Consider the following 19,335-nt stretch of genomic DNA (forward strand, 5'->3'; position numbering starts at 1 on the left):
CCCCCCAGTTTATATACTGGGCATGACATCCCATGGTATGGAATATCCCTTTGGCCAGTTTGGGTCAGCTGCCCTGGCTGTGTCCCCTCCCAACTCCTTGTGCCCCTCCAGCCTTCTTCCTGGTTGGGCATGAGAAGCTGAAAAATCCTTGACTTAGTCTAAACACTACTTAGCAACAACTAAAGCATCAGTGTGTTACCAACATTCTTCTCCTACTGAATCCAAAACACAGCACTGTACTGGCTACTAGGAAGACAATTAACTCTATCCCAGCAAAACCAGGACACTTTTAATATTTCACAATGTGGAAATTAATTTGTTATACATTAAAACATTTAAGCATTTTGAACAAAAACATTTTATTTTTACATTCACTGACTTGTCTTTGTCCATCAAGTGGTTGAATTGAATTAAAACAGAAAGTAAACAAAAAAGCTAAAAGTAGTAAATATCTTGTTCTAGATATCAAAACTCAAATGACATCATTTAGTACTCTCAACAGCTTATAGCTTAAAGTTTTGACCACAGCTGTAATTGTGATCTTTTAAATGCCAGTCTGGTGCAGTAGGAGAATCACACATTGCAATAAGTTTGGAACTGAAGATCTGCTTCAGTTCTCCTATTAGCAGACCTTCATGCACACTTTGAACACATCTCTTACTTCTTCTAACAATCGTAATAGTGATAAAAAATGTGACATGGTTTGAGCTCCTAAATGATGTACCATACTATAAAACACACAAAGGAAATATAATAATGTTTGCATTCATTGAAGTTATAGCGCCAAAGCAGCTATAGTGCCAGAAGTGATCCTGTATTCAAGGTAACTGTGAATTTTATGTAACGATTACTGTTTATTAAACCTGTCATGGAATACTATCTCCTCAACTAATGCAGAGATATCAGCATGTCTCCTCTGACCACTCTTTCTGCCAACTTTCTTTTTAAAGATAACAAGAACCTTCGGTTGGCCTTCATGTTCATTTTTCAGCAAAACTCATCCAGTTCCAGATATGCCATTCTGTTAAATGTCATTCTTTAGTTATCAGACTCAATACCCAACATGTCACTGACAGCATCAGCCATCATAGTGTAATTTACTGCATCCAGAATTGCACAGTAAGTTTGTATTCATTAACAGAGAAAAAAAAAGACATACTAAACCAGCCAAATCAAATACAGATGGTTGGCCAAAAGTACAATTAAAAGTCATATGCATGGCAGACTTTGGTGTTTACCCTTCACTTCCGTCCACTCTTTGAATTTAAGAATGGATATTAACTAAGTAGTTGATAAAAGGTGTCCAATCTGAAAACCATTATACTAGCATACCAATATGTTCCTTCCAGGCTAATTCAATACAGCATGTTACAATAATGTAGTGTCAGGCATTAGGCATTTTGCAACAGAATTAATTCTGGGTACATTCTGTGACTGTACATAGACAACATATGATTCAAATATTTGGCAGGTGGAAGTGAATCTTGTGAATTATTCATAAACAGTTTAAATCCACAAACCATTTATTATCTGCTTGGTACAACTCTATTTAAGTAGAAATTGTAATTTTTTTTTTCTGAGGAAGGCATCAAATGAAATTTTGTGACTAAAAGTAGGGGCTTGGTTGCCTGGCTGTTTTTGTTGTGTGTGTAAGCTTTGTATCTATAATAAGATATATTCAATCATGGTCTCAATTTTTTAAGATAATTTCTTTTAGTTTTTGTTGCATGGGCTTTGAGATTTCTTTACCCCTAAAATTACCACATTCAATGTCATAGGTTTTTGTTCTTAATTTCTGTGAAATTTTATAGAGAAATAGCACCGACAAAGAAAAATAGGTGGATGAGATTTTGTATTTGCTTTTTATGTCTATATTTTAAGCAGCTTACATTGGGTACTAGACTAGCCTGACACAGATCAGTGACACATGTAACATAAAGATATTAAAGAGATGTATTAAGTTATCTCCTAGTTCCAAAATTTCTCTTATAAACAGTACTTTTACATATCATATTTACAGCCATAAATATCAGTGTTTCAATTTAGAATGTAGTCATTTTCTTACTGGAAATCCAACATGTATGTACGATCCCTCTGTGGAACTGTATCTACTTTATTGACAATAAGTCAGTGTTGACATTACCATTGTCCCCAGTGATGCAAAGTTATTAAAAATAATGTCAGCAAAGCCCTCACTCTCTGTTATACTATAATCAATGGCCTCAGTCTAGCAAACCTCTTAACTGTGTATATAATTTTATGTATATACATTGTAGTCATGCCTTTGTTAAATTCAATGACAGGTCTCTTGATGAGTTCAAAGGGTGTCTGAGAGACTCCATATGCATTTCAAGTAGATTAATCTTATTACCCAGATTAATTAAAGTAGGGAGAAGTTTCTGTGTTCCTCTAGAACCATTTTTTAGAGAGCAAAATATTACGGTAGTAATCTGGCAAAACATAGCGTAACTCTCTTCAGAAAACTGAAGTCACAGAAGATAAAGTGGATGTGGGAGTTTCCCAGAAGAAACAAAATGCACAAAGTTACCAGATATCAAAAAAATAGGAACAAAAAAAGTCTCAGTCCTTATGCCAAGGTCTTTTTTATTACATTAAATGGGAGAACTTCTTTGGCTAAGAGCTTTACTTCTAAGGGCTATTTTAGAGGATCAGACCCAAATGAACTGAAATAAGATTTCTAGCTTCAATTAAGGTGAGGTTTCAGAGAGTATTGTGGAAAAAAACCTGAGTACAGTTTTCCTTTGTGCTTTTTGGTTACCTTCTAGTTTGAGAATATTAAAAGAAGTCTGCAGTGTAATATCAAATATATTCTAATCTCTATGTTTAATTATGAAGAGCAGTAAATTGATAAAAATAGTCTACGATTAATAAAAAGAAGAATTAGCATTCAGCTAAGAAGCTGCCAACTTTGCAGTCTGAGAACAAAAGTAGTTTCTGCCATCGGAAATAAGTCTTTTGATTGAAAAAAAGAATAATGCAGTTTCTGCTTTCAGAAATATCCTAAAACTTTCTTGAAAACACATTTTTAAGGAGCTATATTCTCATTTAGATTTCTTTGGAAAGTTCCTAAACAAATAAGAACACCAGTTTGATCAAATACTTAGTAAAATAGTGAAAAGCTTTGTGATTTTGTCTTCATTTCAACATTTAAAAAGATTTGTCTGACATTCTAAACACATGAACATTAGCATTCATACTGAAGCTGATAATATCTGCAATCTTATGTCAGTGGGAGAATATTAAACCTTGGCTAGATAGGTGTAAAACTGACCAAAGAGCGTACTGACAGCTGAAATTCAGAAGTGGAATCATAAAACTTACTTCCCAAGCAAAATTCTGTCCATATTTTTTCATTGTTCTGAGGAAGATACTTTTCTGTTAATATATGTGAATTTGCCTATATGAAACACCTATCTTGTGGGTGCAACAAGTGAGGCTGTCTGTGAAGGAAAGCAAAGTTCTTATCCTTCCCTGTTTCAATTCATAAGCAATATTGTAGTTATGCAAAAACTCATTTTCAGTGAGACAAAAAAATTAATATGTACAGGTTTTATCTATGTTAGTATTTTATTCAGAATAGTGTGGGGTTTTAGTGAATCCTCCAGTAATTCCCACTTGGTGTATGTTTGCTCAGTCTACAGAGTGTGTTCTGTGCAGGCAAACTTGATACCTTTAGGATGAAAAAATCCTGGAAGTGCCATATCAGATGGACACAAAATGCTCTATAAACTGTGACAGTTCATGAGGGTCCAAAGCAATGACAGGTCTTTCGATCGGTATCAAACTCCATGTTAGAGTGAGAACAATGGTTCAAGAAACCATGTTAAATGTAGTTTAATCTCATCAGCATCTGTTTCAATCCACTCCTGTTGTGCCAAATATTTGTAACACAGTAATAACAAGATTCTTCCACTCACAGAAACATGCAGACGTAGATGGCGTCTGTAGATAAATGGTTTTCAACTACTAGTTTGAAAGGCCTTTTAGTTCATCCTAATCCATACTACAGAGTTAAGAACAGGAGAGTGTACTAAGATAGAAAAAAGAACCGGAAGGAAACCAGCTAGTGGTATATTACTATTTGTATCTTCATCAATTGGCAAGAAATGTATATAGGAATGGCCAAAATTAAGCCGTTCTTTCTTGTCCATACTTTCTCTGAAATAAAGTGTGAGTCTGTGAGCCGTTTGCTATATATAAGAATGCACTGAATCTGTGAGGAACTCATTTTCAGCAACATTTTCTAAGAGCACTGTCAGCCTTCTTTAGAATACTTTTTTTCTTTTTCTTTTTCTTTTTTTTTCACCTTGATTTGGGAAGCAAAACTCAGAAAGTAGTCAGTAAACTGAAACATCTGTCTGCACTTACAGCGTATTTGTTTCACAGCTTGAAGTTTAGACTGGAAACATCTCTTTCTTTACGTGTCAACAGCATAGCAAAAATTATACCTACCAATTTACATCTCTCCAAAAAACAGATATACTCCTGTTGTCTACAGGGGTCGTTCTTGGAACTATTTTAGTATTCTTGTCAAGGAAATGGGTCTTCCTATAGGGTTTTTTAGTATGGAGAAAATTTTCTATAGCTTGTTTTGAAAGATTACCACTTGTTTGTCATTTTTTGTGCTTGCTATCCTTGAGCAAACCAGTAGTTTTGTAAGCCAACACAGACACGTTGTCCCTTTTGTCAGAAATTTAGACACCAAGAACAGTACAAATGGCCTTCAGAACTGGTATAGGTTGTCATAACTCAGCTAAAACACTGCACCGTTCTTATTATTTCACCAACTGGGAAAAGACTATGGCATATAGCACATTCTCAGGAAACAAAGTTTATAAGGAAGACTGTGCTTCTAACACAAAATATGAGATAATACAAAGATTACAAATTAGTAGTTGATGTGTTCATTCATGTTAGCATGCTTCCCAGGCTAGTATGTGTAGTTTTCAGAACTTCAGTGAGTATTTTCTGTTCGAATAGGGATTTGTTTTGGGTTTGTGTGGTGCAGGTTTTTTTGGTAGCGGGGTAGGGCATGCAGGGCCGGCTCCCGTGAGAAGCTGCTGGAAGCTTCCCCGGCTCCAAGATGGACCCACTGCTGGCCCAGGCCGAGCCCGTCAGCGATGGCGGTAACACCTGTGGGAGAACAGGTTTAGGAAGGGGAACCTGCAGCGAGTAGTGGGATTGGAATTGACCTGTGCGGGTACCGCGGTCCGTGAAGGAGGAGGGGATGCCCCCGTAGCCCGCAGTGGGACGGCAGGCTGTCCCCCCCAGCCTGTGGAGGGGAGTGGGGGAGCAGATGCCCACCTGCAGCCCGGGGAGAGGAGCCCATGCCGAAGCAGGGGGATGGATGCCCCCAAGATGGCCGACGCTCTGTAGGAAAGCCCGCGCTGGAGCAGGCTGTGCCTGAAGGACTGCAGCCCGTGGAAGGGACCCATGCTGGAGCAGTTCATGAAGAACTGCAGCCTGTGGGAAGGACCCACGTTGGAGAAGTTCATGGAGAACTATCTCCTGTTGGAGGGACCCCACGGTGGAGCAGGGGAAGAGTGAGGAGTCCTGCCCCTGAGGAGGAAGGAGCGGCAGAGACAACGTGTGAGGAACTGACCCCAACCTCCATCCCCTGTTCCCCTGCGCCACCGGGGGGGAGGAGGGAGAGAAAATCAGGAGTGAAGTTGTGCCCAGGAAGAAGGGAGGGGTGGACAGAAGGTGTTCTAAGGTTTGGTTTTATTTCTCATTATCCTTGTTTTGATTCAATTGGTAGTAAACTAAATTGATTTTGTTTCTTCCCCAAGTTGAGCCTGTCTTGCTCATGCCCATAAGTGGGGAGTGATCCCTTCCTGTCCTTGTCTCGACCCACGAGCCTTTCTTTATATTTTCTCCTCCTCATCCCATCGGGGCCCAGAGGGAGGAGTGAGCGAGCAGCTTTGTGCTGCTTTGTTGCCAGCTGGGCTTAAACCATGACAGGGTTTCTGGTGAGAATCTGAAATCATAAACTCTACAAAATACATACTTAAATGCTGCATAAACTCTACTGAAATTCACAGGAGGGTGATGCTTTTAAAAACACTGAAGTATTTATCCTACTTTAGTGGGATTATCTTGTTTATTTTTCTGGAATACTTAAGGCCATGGGATGGCTGGCTATAGCAAATCAGTGTGAATAAAATGAATGTTAATTTAATAATTCCAAATGCCTAACTGGGTCATCTAAAAAACAGACATTCAATTCTGTGCCATTCAGCACAGTTTTTTTGAGTACTAGTTAAGATAAATAACTACGTGTAGAACTACTTTTATAGGATGTTAAACCTCCTTCTAAAATACATGTGTAGGATAGAATGGGTGAGTCATCCTTTAGAAGTGTTATTTTCTTCTCATTGATCATTCAAGGAACAGAAGATAACTAGGTACCATGTAGGCATCTGAAATGGAGTATATCAATACCATCCTAAAAAATTGTTTTCTTTTTAAAAAACTAGATATCGTTAATACAAGCCAGTCTTTAGTTTGAGTATAGAGGTAAAACATGCTTAAGACAAGACCAAAGGATATTGTTAAATGAATGTATTCTTAATAAACTGTTAAAAACATGCTTAAACATCCATGAGGAGGCTAATGAATGCCAATGAAGAGTCTGAGCTAAGGTACTATTTCTGTTAGATTCTCTGTATATCACCAATGGATTTGAGTGTACGTTCTCTCTCGTGTTAAGCATGTTACTTCTGGCATCTCCAGTGTAAAACTTATCTTTTGCCTCCAGCTACTTGATCCATCTTTTAAAATAATTCTAATGGAATGAATGGCATTGGATTTTATTTTATTTTCACAATTTTTTACACTGAAAGCATAAAACTCTTGCCTTTTCATAAACTAATATAAGTAATTCTTTAAAAGACTTTTCATTATGTGGGAGGCTGTTGTCTGTTTCTGATGAGCACATTCCACACTCTGGTTGTCTCTTTGAATATTTTATAGCAATGGAAGTTGTTAAAGTTGAAACACTTTTATCATTTCAAGAAAAGTGTTTTTCCATTGCTTACAAATGTTAACTGTATTCTCTGTTGACTTACTCTTCCTGAAGTTCTTTTCTAGGTAATAGGAAGCTGTGATTACCCAAGCCAAAATCTAAAATGTATTATTTCTGACTTAACAGACAACATTATTTGGTTTTCAGGTTGCTTTTGACAAGACCTAGCATATGCGTCCTTTGTGTTAACTTATTGCAAAGAATAGTAATTATTCATGTCAGGAAGGAGGAGACTGGAAACATTTAAAAATACTTATGTGTGCTAAGTTTTTGTGGCATCCAAATTAGAAGCATAGATGGCCTAGATTCCATGCATGAAAATTAAAAAAGATGGGTCACCCAACAAGATTTTGAGAGCCGCATCACCACAACCGCACATAGTTACAGTTAATATGCCTCCAGTTTAGATGCTTTAATAAAATGTTTAATATGGTGCATTTAATAAAGAAATTAAATCAATCTAAGCCTAAGTACAGAAGAAGTCCAAGATTTAGGTTTCTGAAAACCTTTGTTCTATTTTAAAAAGGACACAAATTCCTAAACTGCATACCTATACACTGAAGTATGCCTTTCTGAAAGCTGTGTCAACCAAATGTATAATGTTTCTAGAAGAACAATTTCTATTACTTATTAATGTTCCTTTATCTACATATAATCCTTTCCCTATTACTTCAGATTTGAGAATGCTTTAGAGTATAGACAGCATTGGAAGAACGATAAACAAATACAAACAGTGCCTAAGGCTTATTTGCCTGAATATTTACAGCCAATTCTAATTCAGTGAAAGGATTTATATTTGTACGAGCACCAGCTGAATTAGGCCATAATATGAAACAAAATGGTGAAATGGTATGGCTTTTTTACATGACTCTGTCACTTTTGTCAATACTTTCAAATTCTTTGACCAAAGGAAATTAATTCTCCTGAATAAAGTCATTGAGTTTTCATCCTTTATGAACACATTTATGTGGAATATCCCTACTAGCACATGAATTAGATTAAATATAGTAACGTGTTTATGAATGGATTTACAGAAAAATGCAAATCTAAAAGCAGAGAAACATTTCTTCTTTAATAAAGATTTGCTATATCCTTTGTAGAAGCAACTTCGTTACTTTGATGCTGCAAAACCCTCAAGAAACACGTTCACTTTATGGAACTAGTAGTATTTTAAAGGATTTACTGGAATGATGGTCTAGATTGAATTCACAATAATTATGATTAAGAAAACCTTTTTGTTTTCCTATTTATTTTTAATTGCAAAGTTATTTAATACTCAAGAGATTTTGTTTTAAAAGTGCAAGTGAATAGCAGGTCATTTCCATCAATATTAATGAAAGAGTGCTAATTAGAGTAATCATACTTCTCTGTACAAAAGTAAAGAGTTCAAAAACCTATAAAGTATAAACTAAGTTTAGTAGCTATCCAAGGATTGAGATAAACAAACCTGTGCAAACCTAATAATGTTCAAAAAACATATCCACAAGTTAAAAACAAAACAAAAGAAAACAAACAAAAAAGGGGAGAGTGCTCAAGGTGATTCAATTACATAGAGAAATCATGATTCTGGTGTCACAGGATTAGAATTGGAGAGGAAGGTAAGACTTGCTTATTGCGAGTATGACGATTGACAGCAGAACCATTTATTTTCAGTAGCCTGGGAAATTAAAAACTTACCTGCAATTGAATCAGTAAATTGTTGTTGTTATTAAATTATTTCTCCTAAATATAACATAATGAATATTGGCATCAGCAGTTTATGTTTGCCACCATTATCTAATCCCCACAGGATGTATAGTTCCCTGACCTCCCAACAGAAATTTGGACACGTGAAGACTCGGGTATAAATGTGGAATGAGCTTAAGTAAAAAGCCTTATCTATAACATACATAAACACATACATATCACAGATGTATATTTATTTCCCAAAACACACATACATGTGCACTCACATGCGTACACTTCATATGAGTTTTACTTTGTACTGAACAGTTGGAAAGCCATTTTGTTAAGTGCAGCTGTACAGACAAAGTGTGTAATCCAAACGTAATTTTTTCCCCACTGTTTCTAATACTTTTGGTATTATACTGAGCAATAAATTTTCTGGTTCTGATTCATAATTGTTTCATGCAGATGCAACCTGATGATATATCAGAGGATGCCATTTGGGAATTATTGTGTACATGTGTTTGCGACTGTATTCAACACATTTCTTCCCTCTTAGCTCTGATATACATACATATGTATATTTATATAATTTTTGTTCATCTCCTTCCCTTGTAAAGTGGGTTTGGTTTTTTTTCAGTTCCCAAAAGAAAGCAGGATATCTTAGACCTTCAGCTCTCCCTGGCAGCTAAGTGAATGAACGAAGATCTTGCTACAGCTCCTAGGGTTCTGATGAAGAGGGGGGTTTAGTGTTGGCAGTTGTTTTCCTCTTTTGGTGTACTGCTCCTGAAAGCTTTTCCTTGGAAAATCCTCAGAATTGGAAGAGTGTGGGAAAGATATTAAGGGAATGTACTATTATGTTCAGTCTTGTGCACTATGGATTAAATCCTTTTTCTACTGAAGACAGTCATAAAATACCCAAGGTCAGCAGCAGATTCTAAATTTCTGGGACTTCCAAAGCCTCAGAACAAACAGGTTTTGAGATCATTTTAATAGAAAACGTTAAGCTGCAAAAAATCAGTTCTCCAGATTCCCAGTTAATCTTTACTCTTAGTGGGAAACATTTTCCTGTAACTTTTTATTACCACTGATATCCTCTGGTCTTTTCTTTTGTACCACCGTATTCTCCTGATAACCAGTCATTGTTCATACTAACAAAACTCACCTCCTCACCAACTTTATTATTCTTGCTGGCTTTCTGCAAGAGAAATGCTAGTACCAATTTTAAGCTTTTACAATCAGCTAAAGAAAAAATATGAGTTCTTTATTGCAATACTGAACTCTGAGACCACCTCCTCATTTTTAACTACCAAATACTGACCAACAGAAACTACAGACTTCAGTAAGAAGCAGCTTGCTTTGTAAAATGAGTAGTAGCTTCCCAGCTGAGCAACACAGTAGGGCCCATGTAGATGCAACAGAAGAGCATTTCCCTGTATGTTTTCAGACAGAGAAAATTCTGAGTTCTTCCTAGAACTGAGAATGTGATAGGTAACTTTTGTGAATCCTTAACCTATGACAAAATGGAAGATGCAGAGGGTATAGAATTGCATATCAGAAACTGAAAAGACTTGACAGCAAAGTTATTTATTTTTTGTAAACTGAGGAATTAAAAACAGCACATGAAATCTAATCTGCAGACTAATTATGCCAATTGGCCCTAAATACCTCATAATGAATGTTTAAATAAATTTAAAAATAAAAGGAAAAAAATATAACTATGTAAGATAGCCAGTATCTACAAATATGTTATAAAGAACTCATGTCCTGAAATGATGAAGCTATGTAAAATTAATTTTTATCTTTTGAATTTTCATTTTATTTGTTTAATCCAAACTGTAAACAGACAGCATTTTTAATAGCCAGACAATTCATCATGCCATGCAAATGGAGTTATGTATATAGACGCCTATCTCAATGCCCAGGAAACATAATAGGTTTTTATGTAGATGATTTGACAGTATCAAGCTGGGCACAATTAGAAGTCAGATACCTAAAAATCCTAATGGACAGTCAAACACAGGATAAAACTCTTCATTCAGTTTTAAGTTGGGTGCCTTAGAGTGAAAAATAGGGGAGACAACAGTCAAGACTGCAAGATAAGAGGATGTGAAAGAATTATCTTTTGTTTTCCTCTACTGAAAATAGTTGTTCTAAACAACAAGACAAAATCTAAAGGAAAAAGATGTAATCTAATGTATAAAGAGAGATAGAAGGCCTTTTGAGGAAGGATACCATGGCACAGCATGGAAGGACACCATGAGGCAGTTCATGTCAGTCTACGAGATTAGTTCATTTTACAGAGAGCTGCAGGACCAGTGCAGCTATAAATGATGACATGGGCAAAGGCCATCATTTAATATAGAAACATAGAATCATAGAATGGTTTGGGTTGGAAGGGAAATAAAAGATCATCTAGTTCCAACCCCCCCTGCCATGGGCAGGGAAACCTTCCACCAGACCAGGTTGCTCAAAGCCCCATCCAACATGACCTTGAACGCTTCCAGGGATGGGGAGGCCACAGATTCTCTGGGCAACCTGTTCCAGTGCCTCACCACCCTCACAGTGAAGAATTTCATCCTAATATCTAATCTAAATTTACACTCTTTCAATTTAAAATGGTTACCCCTCATCCTATCACTATGCTCCCTGATAAAGAGTCCCTCCCCATCTTTCCTGTAAGCCCCCTTTAGGTACTGGCAGGCTGTGATAAGGTCTCCCTGGAGCCTTCTCTTCTCCAGGCTGAATAACCCCAACTCTCTCAGCCTGTCTTCACAGTAGACGTGCTCCAGCTCTCTGATCATCTTTGTGTCTCTCCTCTGGACCTGCTCCAACAGGTCCATGTCTTTCCTGTGCTGAGGACCCCAGAGCTGAAGGCAATATTCCAGGTGGGGTCTCACCAGAGCAGAGCAGAGGGGCAGAATCCCCTCCCTTGACCTGCTGGTCACACTGCTTTGGATGCAGCCCAGGATACAGTTGGCTTTCTGGGCTGTGAGCGCACATTGTTGGGTCATGTTGAGCTTCTCAACAACCAACACCCCCAAGTCCTTCTCGTCAGGGCTGCTCTCAATCCATTCTCTGCCCAGCCTGTATTTGTGCTTGGGATTGCCCCGACCCATGTACAGGACCTCGCACTTGGCCTTGTTGAACTTCATTAGGTTCGCACAGGCCCATCTCTCAAGCTTGTCAAGGACCCTCTGGATGACAACCCTTCCCTCCAGCATATCTTTATAACACAAAGATGTCTTATGTTGTGCTTATTAAGCATGTGCTTTCTCCTTAAGAACAAGAGCTGAGAGAGATCTAAAATAACAGTCAAGCCACTTCCAGCTGTACTTCACAGTGCCCAGAAAGCAAGCCAGCAAGCAATGCCCAGAGTTCCCACGTACAAGGATGTGGTCAGAATGGGGAATTCCACGATGCAAGTATCTCACAAAAGTACACATGCTAGGCAAAAGTCAGAGGGGACCAACTATTCAGAAATGTTTGATTTTTTTCTCTTCTGTTGGCACTTTTATTACATCTAGAGAAAGAAAATCAATATTCATGAAAAGATGAAGGATATATGCCTGACAAATGCTAGTACACAGGCAAATCTTGTGCACTCAATGAGAACATAACATCTAGGTGAGCTGCCGATCACAGCTGGGAGAATTATCCGAGCTGATTGCAAAACTAATTGTAGGATAGTTCTGGTGGGTGATACATGAACTGTTGTTTGGTGACTAGTGATATCTTTACTGATCTGTTTGGTGTCAAGCAAACTATGTCTTTGTCATATACTATCTGTTTAAAGTTACCTAATATAGCACCCTATCTGAGCTACCAATTAACAACAGCCCCTTTCGCCTTATTACAAATCCACCATATCATCATGCTCCATTAGATAAAACACAGAACATGCAAACTTCATATATTTCCCAACCTAATTTCCCTTAATAAAATTTTCTTCATTTTTTTCTTTATAAAATACTAATTTCAAGCTAATTTCTTTTCAAAGATGATCACTAATGGGGGGGGGGGGGGTATCCAGGCATAAAATTCTCCTTAGAGCACATAATTTAATGTGTCTTACAGATCATCATAAATTCAGGGTGATCACCTGGGAATTATCCTGAAGAGTGAAACTCTTTCAGAAGTTCTATATTCAGAAGATGGTGACAGCTAAAGACTTAAGACAGGGAATGAAGTAATAGAGAACTTATTTTATTAGATATCCATTTAATTTTCTTTCTTCAAACTTTTACAATAGAAATTTAGAAAACTTGCAAAAAAATGGTTTCTGTTCTCGGCTATGTGCAATTGCAGGTAATCATGAGCAAATTATGGATTTTTAATTTGCATTAGATTTTCTGTTTTACTTCAGGGTAAGTCAGAGACATGCAATATCATTTCGAATGGTGAGACTGTGGCTACACAAATGTATGCTTAAATATTTCATAAACAAGATATAGCAATTGAAATTCATAAAATATGAGCTTTTCAAAATGTAACCTGTATATAAAGAAGACTTACACAGAAAGGTATCCAGCTGTCTATACACTTTCCTATGTTCAGTAAATAATTAAGTATCTGATGATGGTTTATAATACAACACAGCATTATACAAATGATGTTTCATTCCAACATTTTTTTGTCTTATAATCGGTTTGCAACCTGTTTAGCATTAAATGTTATTATTCAACAATGAGCTACAAATATTGAAAAGGTCCTACAGACAAGTTTCTCCCATTCACTGTTGAATATCAGAACCATGGCCAAGACAAACAAACCAAAAAAATCATTAAAAAATCAGCTACCCATTTAAAGGTGACACCAAGTCGGGGTAAATATGCACAAGTTTCATAGTTTCTGCTGTCACTGCCTTCTCCCTGAAAGAGGAACCTCAGGAGGGCAGGGAGGAGAGAATTACTAATGTCTGTAATTGAAAGGGTGGCCTGAAAGTCTAAATGTCTCTTAAGGGCAATCAGAAGCTGAAGCACCGTGTGCTTTGCATAATTTGCATATGAAGGCAATGTGCAAATGCTTGCAGCTTTCATTCTGAAACGAATCTTGCCTGTGGAACGCAGGGAGGCAGAAAAATGAATAGAAATCTAGAATCTAGAGTATGGAAAATATGGATGTCCTTTTTCTTGCTGTTTGAGAGAGCAGCAGAATTGTAGGGTATTCCAAAAGTTCAGAGTTTTAAAATTACTGTCTGAAGCAGAGAAGCCAGTTTAGGTTTATATGTCAAGGAGGCTTTAAACATTGGTTCTTCACACCTTTATCAGCAGGTAATACTCATTGCTCACTAACAGTATGTCAGTCATTCCTGGGTATTTATTTGATCTGTACAGGGTACAGATCGGGTGATGGGAACTGGAGGATGGAAATATCTAGGATTTAGCTTCAGGGTCATGGTGGGGAAGGAAGCAAGCAGTGGTAGCAGCAAATCAAATCTCCAAATTGTTCCAAAAGGCAGAAGCTACAAGAGACAATTAACAACTTACAGAAGCACCTCAGTGATTTCCTGTATCCATATCCTATGGGGTAACCAACTCCTCAATAGGCAGAAATAGGTTAACTCACAACAGTAGCAGCGGTTCGTGCCAGTCAGTGCTGACCATCTAATGAAGAGGGATACAGATAGGTCTCTCTAAACAGAAGCAGATTTTTCTTTCTTATATGACTGTTCTTCTGTAGATACCATACCCATTTGAGTTATAAACTACAAACTAGAGGGCTCTCTCAACACAAAGCCTCTACAGGACAGCTCCAACTCCAGGTTAGGACATATAATATGATGTCTTCAAAATGTGTGTCTACTTGTGAATGAACAAGCCAGTCAATGTAAATCTAGTCAATATAGTCAGTGTATTTCACTAATCAGCCAGAACTATTTCACTAACCACCAGTCAGATCAGGATTCGGTTGCCGAAACATAAGGACCTAGTGCCAGCTGAGACTCTCTAGAGTATGCAAGACGTGCACAGGGCATAGGTCTGGAATGGCAGCTGGTGGTCAGGCAGGATACCCTCACACATTTCAAGTGACATCAAATGCCAGTCTCAACAACCAATTCGGGCATTAGAGGACTATTTCTGGACGAACTAAATTGCTTCCCAAGTTCCATGGACTGTACTGAGGAGACGTGTAATGATTGCAATGGGCTTTAGATATCTAGTGCACACAGAAGTTTCAGACAGTTGGAAATATAAATGTGGATGCTTTAATCTTGAACTGAATCCAAACTGGATGTGGTTCACCTGCCTAAAAACAGACACGTAGTGCCATTTCAGTGTCCTGTCTAGCTTCCAGATGCCACTTCAGAGGGAAATTTATCTGATCAGGACCTGTGTCACATCTGTCATTGTCTCATGGCTCTAAGACACCTTTAAGTATATCAAAGGATACTAGATATTTAGGAAACAGATGCCAGCACACCCCTGCATCTTTAACCTCTTCTGTGAAGAAAGAAGAAAAAGCAAATTCAAGGAAAGCAGTTACAGGTTGCTCTAGAGCAAATTCTGGTAACAAATAAATAAATGAGAACAGTAAAATGGTGTAAAATGATAATGGTCTGAGCACCACTATATTAGATACCCTGGTAGTTCCAGGAAGTGCTCTAGAAGGATTTGCAAAGTTCCTGCTGTGTTTCTTGCTCTCAGATAAAAGGAGAGTTTATGCTGTGATCAGAATATTTAACTAGTTTATGTAATTTTTTTTAATACTACAGAATAAACAAATCTATTGTTTATTGTCTGATATTAATAATATAGCTCTTTTGAAGCATCTTAATTGTAGCTAGTAATAATGAATGACATTATATGGTTGGTATGAAACTGGATACATTATTTTATTTAGAATTTCATTATTTTGAGAATTTTGTGGATAAAGCTCTTAGAAACTGTTAGGATTACAATCAATGGTATATTAAAGCACAAGTACAAGGCAGTGTTATGAGCTCTTAAAAAGTACAGACACTATTGTTAGTAGATAAATTATGCATGCTTGATGATACTCTACATCTGTTGATTTGCCAAATAGCTAACTAAAATGCTTTAAAGCCATTATGCTGTTTAAGGCACATTTTGTGATTTCATAAAGTGTCATTTATCTGGTGAGAACCATGCTTGCTTGAAAATGCATTCCACAAAGCAACAAGGACATAGTTTCTGCATGCAAATGAATCTCTCAGGAAAGGTGCCTCGAACTAGTTTGACCAATAGTGGACAAGAGACAGTGATTTACCTCTACCTACAGTAAAAACCATTATAAGAAGACAAATTCAAATGATGTATTCAATATGGCTTAAGAAAAAAAGAAAGGTTAAAAAAAAACAAACAACGTTTGTTTATATTTACCTAGAAGCCTTTATGTTCCAGATGATGGGAAATTCAATTATGCTGTGAAACACTTTCTACTCTCAGGGGAAAAAAAAAAAAAAAAAAAAAAGAAGAAGAAAAAAACCTACAAACAACAAACTGAAACCGGTTAAAAAAAAAGAAAGCAACCATGTTCATCCAACAAAACGTAGCTTATGTTTTCAGAAAGAACATTTATATGATAATACTTTCCTTCATGTAGTATTTTAATCTTCAGAGGATTGCAACAATAACTAATTAATCTTCTAAGTAATCTTGGGAATTAGAAATTGATTTCTCCATTCCAGATGTACAGAAAGAAGACCTGGAGTCAAGTAGCTTAATTTGCTGAAACTGCAGCAACCTACACAAAGCTGGATTTGGCCAGAAAAGATCAAGAGCCAGACTATCAATGGGTTGTAGGAACTACAACATGCATCACCACAGTATATAAAAAATAAACATCTAGTTCTTGCTAGGCATCTAGAAATGCCTAGGAAGGGCATTTCACAGTACAGAAGTGGAAACCTGTAGGGAAAAGTTGGAGTGAGATTCACAGAACAGAGAATGAAAAATGAGAACATGCAAATAGGAATCGAACATAGAGGAAGAAGGGACTGTCTGACGTTGACTGCCTGAACCCTGTTCCTGCAGGGAGCAGCTGCCCCATTTGGCAAAACAGCCTCTTGATTACAGAATTTGGCTGGGAAGTGGAAACCTGAGTAGATCTTAGTCTGAAGAGATCTGGAGTGATGGCCAGCAGTGTGCCCTAATGCAAGCCAAAACTAGAATAAAATTAAGCTCCTTCCTCTTAGTTGAGGTACAGCACTCTGCAACCAGAAATGCAAAATTCATACGAGTTGAAAGCGAATAATAATAGATGTTCTGATGGCTGTTGAGCACCTGACACACAGGGTGGGATTTAGTTACAAATTAAAATACCCAATTTTAGGAGTCCACATATAGGTACCTATACATGTTCTAAATATCCAGGCTTCTAATGGAATCTGTACGTGCTTAGTTAACACAAGAAATTAGCTCCTTCTAAAATAAACACCTCCATCTTCACTGAGCTCCTGAAAAACAGACATCTATTCCCAAATAGAACTCAGTAGGACAGTTAAGGCATTAATATAGTTCTGGTAGGAATGACACAGAACCTATGTGAGAACACGCCTTTGTGGAATGACAGCTGGAAGACAGTTGGGAGACCACAGGTCACTTCAAATACTATTAGTATGCTCATATAAACAAGTCCCTAGTGGTTAGTCAGATTAATTTCTTTTTAGAAATTTAGTCACTGTTGACTAGATTGATTAGATTCTACTGACTATAACAGAAGCTTAGTCACCTAGGATGACATCGAAGCCTGTCAGTAAACACTTCTTTTTAGGCAATAAAATTCCACCCTAATAGACACATTCACTAAAAAAAAAAATTTAGGTGTCTAAGGAAATTTTTTGGAAAATACTTGACAACTAAGCATAGTTTCTGTGAATAGAGTTTGGCACCTATAACGCTTTATGGGTCTGAACATTAGCCTTACCAAAAGACCAACAGTAAGTTGTTGCTGGGAAAAACTGCTCAGCAGTTCAATTTAAACTTACTTCACGGAGTTCAAATCTAATCAGGATGGATTCATCCATTTATTAATGACATGTAATTAACTGGCAATCAATGAACTATATATTCAGATTCAATATCAATAACACAGCAGATAATCAGCAGTACTTTCACTTACAAAATGCTAATAAACACCTATTGTGTGCTAAGCACCCTTACACAACTGACCCCAGAAGATTACAGCCGCACGCACACACATTTATACACAAACCCTACTAACGTGGGTGACACATTCCCCCTGCCCCAGTGTGCACCTGTGCCGCTCCTGCGCCCTTCGTAATTCCCTGGGTAACGGTTAGTGGGGCTGCGGTGGATTGACCTTGACTGGCTGCCAGGTGCCCACCCAGCCTCTCTCTCTCTCCTCTTCCTCAGCGGGACAAGGGGAGAAAATGAGATGGAAAAGCTCCCAGGTAGAGGTAAAGACGGGGAAATCTCTTACTGATTTCTGTCATGGGCAAAACAGAGTCTGGAGAAAAATAATTTAATTTATTGAAAATTAATACAGACTTGGATGTCGAGAAAGAAAGACAGAATTAAAACACTTCCCTCCATATCCCACTTTTCCAGGCTCAAATTCACTCCTTCATGCCGGACTCCTCTACCTCCTCCCCACGCCCCGAGTGGTGCAGGGGGATGGGGAATGGGGGTTACGGTTAGACCATAAGTCTGTCCCTTCCTCCTCGTGTTTTTCCTTCCTCCAGCGTGGGCTCTCCACAGGCTGGAGTTTCCTTCCAGGAATATCTACCTCCTCAGGTGTCAGGTCCTGAATGGGTGGCAGCGGAGATATCTGCTCAGGGCCCTGGAGCACCTTCTTCCCCTCCTCCTGCTCTTGGTGTTCACAGGGCTGTTTCTCACAGTTGTGTTTTGCGGGTTTTGTTTTTTTCTTAACTCAGTCCTCCCTGCAGCCTGCCGCCAGCCCCTGGGCACAGACAACCAACACAAAAGGTGATGGCCAATTCCATTATAAACATGATCACCTGGAGTGATCAGGGCGCTTTTTCACTCTAAGACAACCGGTTTTGGGGCAAACGCGCGCCAGACAGTGTTGTATATTGGACCTGAACAGACTATTTACACCCACAACATAACAGGTGGTGTCATCCGTGACATTTTTCAAGGGCGGACCATGCAGGCACTCCCACATTAAATCAGTGACAAAAATCATGACAGGATTCCTGAAGGTTCAGTCTTGGACACTTGGTATCGCTAAACCTGTATCATTTCATTCTGTTGTGTTGGTGAGATGGTACATTCAGCTACATCCAGCTGTTTCACTACAAGGCCAGACTGCAAGTTAAAATCACATTTTAATATTTTCACAGTATCAGTGAGTTAATACAATGGAAACTCAAACTTAGGTCATTTCAGTCAGAAATGGCAATGAATACATAGCAGATCCAAGATTAAAAAACTGTCTAAATATACTGTGATTTGAAAATATAACATCCCAATATATAGGATTAGAACAACAAACATAAAAAGTACAAGAATTCACACTTATGTACTCACTGAATCACAGCAAAAGTATATCCCTCAAATTAAACCTATGAAACCACAGATTCTAAGCGGAATCATATCTGCCATCTGTTTCTTACTTCTTTTCCTTAATTCCGTAAATTGTCCTCCTGAGGTTAACCAGGTAATTTTGATCAAGTATTC

This window comes from Haliaeetus albicilla, chromosome 17, assembly GCF_947461875.1.
Source record: "Haliaeetus albicilla chromosome 17, bHalAlb1.1, whole genome shotgun sequence".
Classification (NCBI taxonomy): Eukaryota; Metazoa; Chordata; class Aves; order Accipitriformes; family Accipitridae; genus Haliaeetus; species Haliaeetus albicilla.